The sequence below is a fragment of the Polyodon spathula genome, unplaced genomic scaffold (assembly GCF_017654505.1).
Source record: "Polyodon spathula isolate WHYD16114869_AA unplaced genomic scaffold, ASM1765450v1 scaffolds_3176, whole genome shotgun sequence".
Taxonomy (NCBI): domain Eukaryota; kingdom Metazoa; phylum Chordata; class Actinopteri; order Acipenseriformes; family Polyodontidae; genus Polyodon; species Polyodon spathula.
Window position 1 is genome coordinate 1 of NW_024474640.1, and position 11,547 is coordinate 11,547.

The window sequence follows — 11,547 nt, forward strand, 5'->3', positions numbered from 1 at the left end:
AGATACACTCCTATTCTGGGGGAGAGGGGGGCAGTTATTGCAGTTAGATTGTTATTGTGCCAGGCATTGTAACTGGAATCAGAGCAGATCAAACTCCAGGACTTGTCATTGAATCCAAGAGCACAGGAACGATCCCCTCCTTTCCTGCTGATTCCTTTATACGTGACTTCTATATAAGCCCCTCCCCCTCTCCACTCAATCTCCCAGTAACAGCGAGTCCCAGACAAACCCTCTCTGCAAAGTACTTGGAACCACCAATAAAATCTCTCTGGGTGATCATCAGCACATCCCTGGGTCTCTCTCCTCCGTGTCACCTTTCTGTTCCCTTCAGACAGACAGAGGTTTCTATATGCTGTGTTGGGGTCCGGTGTGAGCTGACAGGAATCTGAATGAAGAGAAGAGGACAGGTAGAGGAGAGAAGGTTAGAAAAGTCAAATCACTGAGAAAATCTCCAGTAGGTTTGAATGGTACAGAACCAATACAAAGACTGATCAATACATATTACAGCAGGGTCTTTTTATAATGGCTGTTTCTGAGATAAGGCTACAGCTTGAAAACAGAAGAGGCATTGAGGTACAAAGGTACAGAAGGGAGTAATACGATTATTTGTATTTTGGGTGAGTTTATATGATCAATGCACAAAAGTAATTATGCTATTAATTATAAAATATTATACACTCCCCTCCAACAAATATTTGCCATTTTACCCGGTCAGACCCCTTGCTCACTAAATCTCTTCAATATTATCCACTCTTCAAATATCTGTCTAATATTTTAATGAGCAATCCATCCCACAAGTGCAGTGATACTGCAATATACATTTCCTACCAGCACAGGATGACTGGGAGGGACAGCTCTTCATTTTACCCCACAGCTGGGGTCACATGCATTGGACATGTATTAAAAGATGGGATGATTATCTATTCAGGGATACCAAGATATTTAGGGAGAGAAAGGTCTGAGTGGAAAAACAGGCAACAAATTTCCCTCCCCCAGTCATTCTGCATGTATTCATCTGAACCAATACTTGTTGGAGAGGAGTGTAGATTAATGGCTTCACAATTACAAATTAATAATAATAATTGCTGGCCTCAAGCTCCACCCCTCCCTGTTCTGTAGTGTTAAATCTTCTCACAATGGAGTGACACATCTATCAAGCAAATGTTTCAGTGAAAACAGACTTACATTTTAAAAACTCAGCTCTGTTCCTTGGCTCTGGAGCCTGCAGACTGTAAACTGCAACTTCATTCACTGGGCAGAAAATGCAGAGAGCAATAGAATTAAAACATGTGGATTAATACACAACACACACAAGACTCACACACAAAACATCAATCTGCTATGCTCTCAGTCTTTAAAGACAAAGTGCATCTGTTCAGTTCATCAGTGTAGCAAAGGACCCAGCTAACTCCCTCCTCATCAGGAATCCTTCACACAAGAACTCCAAAAAAATCCACGTCATATATATATATATATATATATATATATATATATATATATATATATATATATATATATATAATATATATATTATAATGTGTGAAGTAACTTACACAAAATAGATGGTGAGTAAGTAGATTCAAGAAAATGCATAGAGTCAATCAGTTGCCAGGTTTATTGAAATATGCAGGGAGTCTGGTCCCAGGTACAGGACAAACAGAATACTCTTCATTACAATGTTTGCATGACATTAAATACCCTTCTGTATAGATGGTCCACCTCCCCTTTCTCTGACACTTAACCAATGGTCAAGGTAATTTAATTTATTGTGTGAGTGTTAATGTGTGTGTGTCTGTGTCCCAGGTCTAGTGTGACAACCTCTGAACTCAGTGCATTCTTCACACTCCTGGAGACAAAAGGTCCATACATCTGCCTTTTGTTATCTCCTTGCGACCCCCTTTGATGCCAGTGGGATTATCTCTTTTGATCTCTCTGAAGTCTTAGAGCCTGTTCCCTTCAAGTCCACAGCATTGTTATCTCATTAGCTTGCAGTCATTGTTGGGCAATTTGTAGACGCATCGTCTCTATGTGTTAGCAGTAGTGTGAACCAAACAGTCTGCTATCTGAATATTAGTCTCATTCTTCAGAAAAGAACACCTAGCTCTGGAGTCCACATGCGTAGCCATAATCATCTGCCTTTTGTTATCTCCTTGCGACCCCCTTTGATGCCAGTGGGATTATCTCTTTTGATCTCTCTGAAGTCTAGAGCCTGTTCCCTTCTAGTCCACAGCATTGTATCAGTGGTTAGCAGTAATGCAAGAAGAAAAGTTATGGCCTGTACGAGAATTGAACCCGCAACCTTGTGCCTGTGGATTGCAACCACAATGTGGAAACATATAGAGAATGTATGGGAATGGTCAATGAACATTGATTTCTATTACTGGAACCTGTCTTAATACTGTATTACATTCTGAATATGAATATAGCTGAATTATTAACTGTAGATAATACTTAGAATACCAGATCCATATTTAGCATTAAAAAGCAACACATGGGATTTCTTTAACAGTCGTTCGTTATTTTGTGTATCAGCCGCCACACAAAGCCGAGCGCAGTGCGGTATCCTGTAATGATGCTCCAGTCAGTCTGCCCGGCTGCACCTGAACCATCTTGAAAACACGAAGCCTCTAATCAGCTCGTTTGTAAAAGTTAGTAAAGAATTGCGCTCTATAATATAACGAAGCTAAATCTGAACTCCCAGCCTGTGCAGCGAGAGAGGGAGAGAGGGCGGGGCAGAGAAGAGGGGGAGACGCTGCTAGGCAACCGGCTCCTGAACGTTCCACTCAGCTGAGCAGAGACCGTTAGGATTTAAAAATGCGAAAGTTCCGAGCGGCGCGAGGCGCTGTGGTGACTTCAAGAAGATAAAATGAAAGCCTCGATTAAAGTTTAATCAAATAAATACATTAATAACCATATGAAACAAAAATACGTTTTGGTAGCTCATACCTATTTAAATTACAAAATGCGACCTGTTTTCGAAATTCATTTATATACTAACTGCCATATAAATCTAAATTATATTTAAAACTGTTTGAGGGGCAGACTATTTCAAACGATTTCTAAAATTCATTAATGTTAAGAAACTATAACGCCACATTACTTAGCACTCGGCGGAAACAGAAATGATTAATTTGTAAAGAATTAGCTGTGAGATTATTTAGAGAAATACTCTGAATTATGGAGTGTGGCAGTGCGATTGCTGCACAATGGTAAATGAGTGTTGGTGTGGTTTATTTGTGGGAATGGGTTAATTTTGTGTTGTTTTGCAGTATTGTCCTGTATACTAGCTACTGTTGCATGTCCAGGATTTTATTCCACAGCTTCCCATATGGTCTAGTGATTCAGATTTTTGGTTTTTTCACCCAGGCGGCCTGGGTTCGACTACTGGTATGGGAACATCTGTTTTTTATTTGTCTTTTAGTTACACAAGTGTGGTCACATGTAATGTCTTTTCATTATAATAATAAAGCCACGTTTACTTCAAATATGAATATATTAAAAAATATATTTACAGAATAATGCAAATATATTTGACTCTACTTCACATCCCCTCACACTGGAGGGACTTAACCCCTAATTTTAAGTCTGAAGTGAGAAACTTGGGTGTTATTTTTTATTCTACCTTAAATTTTGAGTCACACATTAAAAAAGATTACAAAAGTATGTTTTTATCATCTAAGAAACAATGCCAAAATTAGATCATTTCTGTCTTTATCTGATGCTGAAAAATTAATCCATGCTTTTATTTCATGTAGACTGGACTACTGTAACTCTCGATCTTGTTTCTGGACTTACTAGCCAAGTAAGGCACCGCCCTTTCCCAGTGTAACGCTCTGCTTTTTGAATAATACAATGCTACAATTCCCACTTTCTTTACTACTATCAAGCCTGCTTGTTGTGTCTGCCCTAGTCTAATGGAAAAAGCACTGGCTTCCTAATCCAAAAATTACAGGTTCAAATCCCATCTGGGGTGAAATATTGTTATAAAAATGAACATAAGTGTCATATATATGTTTTCAAGACATGTGATATTTTGCAGATATTGTTATCTGTTACGTCCGCTCACACTAGACTCAGCCTGCCTGAGTGCTGGGGCAGCAGCCATGATGAAGCAGGTCCGTTTTTCTGTTAAAATAAAGATCTACTTTGTTTTTGTGTATGGGTGTTTTGAAAAGGTCAGTGAAACAACTCTGTATTTTGAAATAAAGATATTTTCATTATTATGAATGTTGTCAGAAAGGATATTGTATTTATATTTGTCCATATGTATTTGCAGATACAAATCTAATACAGTTTTAACAAAGGCATTTGACTTCGGTTAATTATTTAGCCTATACTGCCATCTACAGCATTACTGCGGGTGTGGTTTATTGAAAGAAGTAAAGTCATGGCCCATAGCACCACGAAATAACCAACTGAGCTAATTGGCCACAAGCACAAAACTTTTCTCATGTTAAACTGAACAATGATACATTCAAAGTAATGCAAAGGCAATTGGACGCCTTCAAAATACCAAGCATTTGATGAATGTTTTAACAAAAAAATGAACAAAATGGATTTGTCAGAAGTGGGATTCGAACCCACGCCTCCAGAGAGACTGCGACCTGAACGCAGCGCCTTAGACCGCTCGGCCATCCTGACTTACACTGCTGTGTTTTCTAAATACTGCAGTACACTCCTGAACCTGCAATGCCTGACGCTGCAGTAAATCACCTGGAGGGTGCGTGTTCTTATACTTTATAAGTTTATATTAAGGAGGGCGACCTGTTTCGTTGCTTTCTATATGGGATCACAAGGACACTCCTCTTACAGTAAGAAAATATACGCCAAGCAGGATGATCTCTACACAATTAGAAACAAATCAGAACAGTCTGTTAGCAAATTAACTTATTCAAAAAACCTCAAAGGCATTACATAAATGTTACAGATATATTTCAGACAGAACAGTTGTAATATAATTGAGTATATTTCTAAACAATCCGCTAGTAGCAGACATCATCTCAAAGCTCTATCATTTATTTTAGGCTCTTATGAAAGACAAGTATGCTTGCGCATTATATCACAGGAAACATGATAATCCCAGCTCTTTGTTTAATCCTTCAGTTTGTACCGTATGGAGATAGGAGATCCCTTTGGATTCACATTGTGTTAGTTTTTGATCGAGATTACCACCTCTGCCAGCTTGAAATTTTTTTTGTATGCCACAGAAATTAAGATCTGAAGCTGAATGTTTGGCATCTACAAAATGTCTAGATAGTGGTGAATGAATATCTTTACTCCCAATGTAATTTTTATACTCGCTCATTAATGCGCAATCGTAACTGTCTAGTAGTTTTACCGTCGCGGTCAACTATCACACGGGAGAGCCCTCATCGCCAGCCACTCTCTCCTAAATATCTTTTTATATATAATCTGCACATTCTTAGACAAGACGGGTAATTACACACAATAAATAGCACTGGTGTATACACACAGAAGCAGCTATGAGAAAGAAAGACATGAACCATTTCTTTACGTTAAATATATTGGTTAATTGTGGGCTCTAGTTGTTAACATCACTGAGCCCCTTGTGCCTGTGGATTGCAACCACAATGTGGAAACATTTAGAGAATGTATGGGAATGGTCAATGAACACTGATTTCTATTACTGGAACCTGTCTTAATACTGTATTATAGACATAGAAATCCTGATCCGGAAACAGGTAAATTAAGTAATTTGATCTATGAATAATACTAAAGTAATTACAAATGAAATTAGTTAAAAAAAATGTAAAAAATTAAAAAAAAAGACATTGTATGAAATACCGAATATTGAACCAAAAATAACAATCGAAAAAATTAAGTGCACAGTTTGGAAAAAAAAAAAAAGTGTCATACTACTAGTGTAGTTGATTAATATACTGAGTACACTGTTGGATGGTAATTAAGAAAAGTTATATTTCTGTGCAAGTGGTACAAATAAAAATAGGCAGTGATATAATGTGTACAACAGATAACCATGTGAATGAGCGAGTGAACGAGTGTTATCTAATAATTGTGTGTGTGTGGACGTGGGTTTGATTACAATGGGGTCAAGTAATAGTGATTCGCCAGAATCACCTGAGACATCAGTTTCTTAAAGCACGCTCACTGCATGGTCGGGACCAAAAGGCAATCCGAACAACGCCATTATCATGGACCCCCTGACAGCGTACCTGGAGACAAGATGAGAGTAAAGACATTGCTTGGAATATAGACAAAGATTGGAGACGTGCTTTCGCAAACACAGCGGACTCCGACCAGAACAGTCTGCTAAAAGCAGCCATAATAAACGGACTCGTACCTGCCCTGAATAAACAGGTACGGATGACATGCATTGGATGGGAGACGGCTCCCCTCATTCGCTGAAAGACAACAACAGAAGCAAGACAGCAATCAAAAGACAAAAGCCGAAAAAGGAGTCAAATTGCAAGCAGCTCAGCTGGCTTATTATCAAGGTGAAGGACCAGCCCGAGGCGGATACCGACGCGGACGGGGCGGGCGTGGTGGGAGGGGGGGGGGAGGGGGAAGCGGAGGCGGTGGCAACAGAAACTTTCAGAGCCAGAATAAAGACACTAGTTGCTATAATTGTGGCCAGGAAGGATATTTTGCTAGAGATTGTCAGACAGCATCAACAACAGCAAACCAATGGGAGTAACTGGCAGAGCGCTCCCCCACTGCAAGTATCACTATACAGAACAGAAACCAGAATGAAGCGAGGCAGGGACAGCTGCACCAACACAGCCAACAAGCAGTACGTGCTAACTTTTTCTAAACCATAAGAAGCCCCCACCGTTGATCTCTTCGTGAATGGTGAGTCATTTCAATTCTTAGTTGATACTGGTGCTGCAATGTCTGTCATAAATGCTAGAACTATGCCCAACCCAATGATATCAAATGAATCAGTAAAAACAGTGGGAACCTCGGGGGTAGTATTGAGGGAGAAAGTTATGATGCCTTTATTGGTACAATATGAAGGGAAGACGTTTATGCATCGGTTTATTTTCTCTGAGTGCTGCCCTTGTAACCTAGCAGGGCGAGACCTACTATGTAAATTCAATTGTGAAATTAAATGTGAGCAAAAGGAGTTACCGGTTCTGTCCCGTGATGATGGCCCAGATGATTGAGACCCGTAGTTGGTTCTATTCATGGGATATACAAAACGAAGGCGAACAAATTGAGGAATTATTTAAATTTGCTCGACAACATTGGGGTCATGAAACTGGGTTTATATCACCTTATGCCTTACATTGCACTGCCCTGTACTCAGCTTTATCAAGAGATTATGAATTTGAGAAAAAGTGGTTAGCACAATCTCCATTTAACGAAACAATTACGCTTTTGTGTTGCAGCCATTAAACTAAATAGCGATCAGTTTTTACTTTCCCACACTACTGACTCTGTGCCACATATAAGCGTAGCAAAAACAGATGATGTAGAGTGGAAAGATACTGGTGTCTGGCTTAAGTCTGTGTTGCAGGTGACTGACTGGCAAAGTGAAGACGGGTTCAAATCCTCCCCCAGTGCTCGTGCTGTTTGCGCTCCTTTCTTTTGGGTCGCGCCTGTCCAACTGGGAATCCATGGGGCAGAGAACCGAGATGTGCCCCCTGGGGAGGCACTGGGAGGCACGTTCTCACCCTTGCTGATCGGCCTCACCGATTCTCTATGGGCAAAAGATAAGTATGATATTGGCCTATGAAAGGGGCAGAGCCCCTAACAGTCACACCGGAAAGCACACACCGGCCTGGCCGCACCCAGTATCCTCTCAGCAAGGAAGCAGAGGAAGGCATTGCTCCTGTGCATGCATCTTTGATCTCTAGAGGAGCCATTGTGCCCTGCCCAGACTCGCCTTGCAGCACCCCGATTCTCCCGGTCCGCAAAGCCTCGGGAGAATGGCGCTTTGTTCAAGACCTCAGGTTAGTAAATGACGCGATACATGCAAGGACCCCTATTGCGCCAAACCCAGTTACTGTTTTGTCAGCTGTTCCCCCAAGTGCAAAGTGGTTTACTGTTATTGATTTAGCAAATGCATTCTTCAGCATCCCTGTTGCAAGGGACTCACAGTTTTGGTTTGCTTTCACCTTTATGGGGAAACGATGGACCTGGAGTTATGCCTCAAGGGTTCACCGAGTCACCAGCTGTCTTCTCCGCCACTTTGGCGCAGAATCTGGAAGGTTTTGTTCCCCCTGGTGGAAGCAAAACTCATACAGTATGTGGATTATTTGCTTTTATGTTCTGAAACTCAGCACGCGTTCGAAACTGATACAAGAGCTCTTTTAGAATACCTAGCTCATAATGGCCATAAGGTCTAAAAAAAATAAAAAAAGCTGCAGCTCGTGTCACCATCTGTAAAATACTTGGGACACCATATTACACTGGAAGGCAGGAAATTGGGCCTGGAGCGTGTCACTGCAATTCTGACACTGCCCCAGCCTGCCACAAAAAATACATGATGATGTTGCTAGGTATGGCTGGCTACTGTAGAGCTTCCAGATTACGCTGAAGTAACACAGCCCCTAGCTGACTTGATACATAGCCATACGATGACTATGAAAGACACAATTGACTGGATTGACAGACTGACTGCCCTAAAAAAAAAAAACCTTAAACAGCTCTTGTCCTCTCCGCCCTGTCTTCTGTTACCCGATCACTCTAAACCTTTTAACATGTTTGTTTGTGAAAAGGAAGGATTCATGTCGGCAGTACTGACACAAGAGCATGGGGGAAAACAACGTCCTGTGGCTTTTTACTCTAAGCGCCTTGATAACGTAGCCCGAGGCTAGTCTGTTGCTTGAGAGCGGTGGGCACCGCCACTGAAGCTGTGCCGGCTAGTGCTGACCTACTTGCAATGTGCCCTCTAACTGTGTTCCTCATGCAGTACATGCTCTCATTTCACAGGCCAAGGCAGCACATCTGACTCCAGCTCGTCTACTACATTAACAGAATGTATTAATGACCATGTCACATGTTGTGATAAAACGCTGTACTGTGCTTAACCCTGATGCACTTTTTCCTACAGAAGCCATGGAGAGCCTCATGATTGCATCGCCTTAGTAGAACAGGTCTGCAAGCCACGACCCGATCTTACTGATGTGCCCGTGTTGAACGTGCCAGACACACACTGACGCTTCTGATCCTGTCTCTCAAGGGAATGCTGCTGCAGATGCTGCTGGTAAAGCAGCTGCTGCATCAACTCAGGCCCCTGCGCTCCAAGTGGTGTCATTACCTGCCTTCACTGAATCTGTGTTTTCTTTACAGGATGTAGCTGACTTGCAGCACAGTGTGGGTCCTGCTGAGACAGCTCTGTGGAAAAACAAATGCTCTTATGATTCTGCTCATAAGATTTGGAGAGGACCCACTGGGTTGCCTGCCCTTCCCTGTTCACGTTTCCCTTATAAGTTGGCACACGGCCAAGACCATGTGTCAAAGGGAAGGGTGGTGAATGTCGTTAACAATTTTTTGTTTGCTCCAGGTTTTTAAACATATGCTAACCAATTTTGTGCTAAATGTGTGACCATCAATGTAGCCCGCAGCACACCCATGTCCGTGTTTGCTCATCCAAGGCCTAAGGGCCCCTTTGAACATGTTATGATGGATTTTATTGAATTGACACCTTGCCAAGGTTACAAGTACTGCCTTGTGATAATTGATGCCTTTTCTAAATGGATTGAAGCATTCCCCTGCAGACATGCCACAGCTATGGCAGTAGCAAAAAGCCTGATGAGAGAGATTATACCCCAGTGGGGTCTGCCATCTAAATTGACATCTGACAATGGTTCTCATTTTGTGAACAGTGTAGTGCAGAACATTTCTGAAAACCTACAAATTGATTTACGCACACACTGTAGCTACCACCCCGCAAGCGGAGGCTTGGTGGAGAGAGCGAACCAAACAATAAAAACTAAACTAACTAAGCTCATGGCTGAAACAGGGCTCTCCTGGGTTACAGTATTGCCATTGGCCCTGATGTACATGCGCAGACGCACGCACAATACTACAGGGCTAGCACCCCATGAAGTATTGACGGTACGCCCAATGCGGATGCTGAACACACCTTTTCCTCAAGATAGGCTCACCCTAATGGGATGTGAGGATGAAATGGTAAAATATTGTGCTTCTCTTAACAATGTTCTGAAGTCTATTTTTCCCAGGGTAAAAGCCGCCCTATCCGAACCGAAGGAAGGGGTGCTCCACAAGCTCCTGCCTGGGGACTGGGTGATCATCAAAGACCTCCGCCGGAAGCATTGGCATCAACAGCGCTGGACAGGTCCGTTCCAGGTGCTCCTGACAACGCAGACAGCGGTGAAAGTCACTGAACGATCAACGTGGGGCCACGCCAGCCATTGCAGAAAAGTGCCCTACAGCCCGAAGGGAGATGTATCGCCCCCTGGAACAACGTAGACGGCTCGGACGGCCTTGAGACAGTCAGCTTTGGACCCCCAGAGTCCTGACTTATTTTTCTTGGCAGCATATTAACTGTGTCTCTCACCTGGCTCTTAACTGAACTTAAAGATAATAAAAAAGAGCCAGATATTACAAACCGCAGCCACACTGAAAATCACACAGAACTCAGAACAAAAAGAGAAAAAAAAAACTGCCAGCGGGGTACGTTGGGTTGTCACTTTGTTCATATTACACTATATGTTAAACTTTATAAATTTTGCTTAACTTATAGTAATATGTGTTTGCTTGGGTATAAAATGTGTTAAAAATTGTTTTGTTAAAACTACTGATGCAGTACTTAACTTACCACTCTAAATTCCCATGGAAAACCATGATAATCCATTTTCTGACATCATATTGTAATGTTGAGACATAATCTCAAAAGGGAGGAAATGTAAGAGAAATATGCTTGTATGCTTTGCTTAAGATAAAGTTTTGCCTACATTGCAGCTGCAGCTGTGAGACAATGGATAATAAGATGAGCTAGACTTGTCTTTCTTTTTTTACTATACACACAAAACAGCCATTCAGTTATTTGCTTGCTTAGCTATATACCACGTATGCATAGTTATAAATTGTTTCCCTTATATGCTAATATCTGAATCATCATTGGCTAACCCTCTGCCTTGCTGACAGTTTTAAGGTATATAAGAAACTGATCCAACTCTGTATGTTGGAACACTACTCGATGATTATCTAGCACCCTGTGTACTGAGAGTGTTCACAGTTTGCAAATTTAAGAAATAAAGGACTGTGTGTTTCAAATTCGCAGTCTCTCTTCCTTTATCAGAATTTCCACAACAATGGCCCGTACAGGGATTGAACCCGAGACCTTGGCGTTATTAGCACCACACTCTAACCAACTGAGCTAACCAGCCAAACATGTGAAATTTTTCTCATGTTAAACTGAAAATGATACATTCAAAGTAATGCAAAGACAATTGCATGCCTTCAAATTACCAAGCATTCGATGCATGTTTTAACAAATAAATGAACAAAACAGATTTGTCAGAAGTGGGATTCAAACCCACGCCTCCAGAGAGACTGCGACCTGAACGCAGCGCCTTAGACCGCTCGGCCATCCTG

General features: G+C 41.6%; 2 non-coding genes across 2 annotated transcripts; both read right to left on the minus strand.

Moving 5' to 3' along the window:
• Positions 1-4,559: 4,559 nt before the first annotated feature.
• On the minus strand, positions 4,560-4,641 carry trnal-cag. Its single transcript has one exon. It is a non-coding gene; the product is annotated as a tRNA-Leu (tRNA).
• A 6,624-nt stretch (positions 4,642-11,265) lies between these two features.
• Positions 11,266-11,339, minus strand: trnai-aau. The gene has a single exon. It is a non-coding gene; the product is annotated as a tRNA-Ile (tRNA).
• Positions 11,340-11,547: the final 208 nt, after the last annotated feature.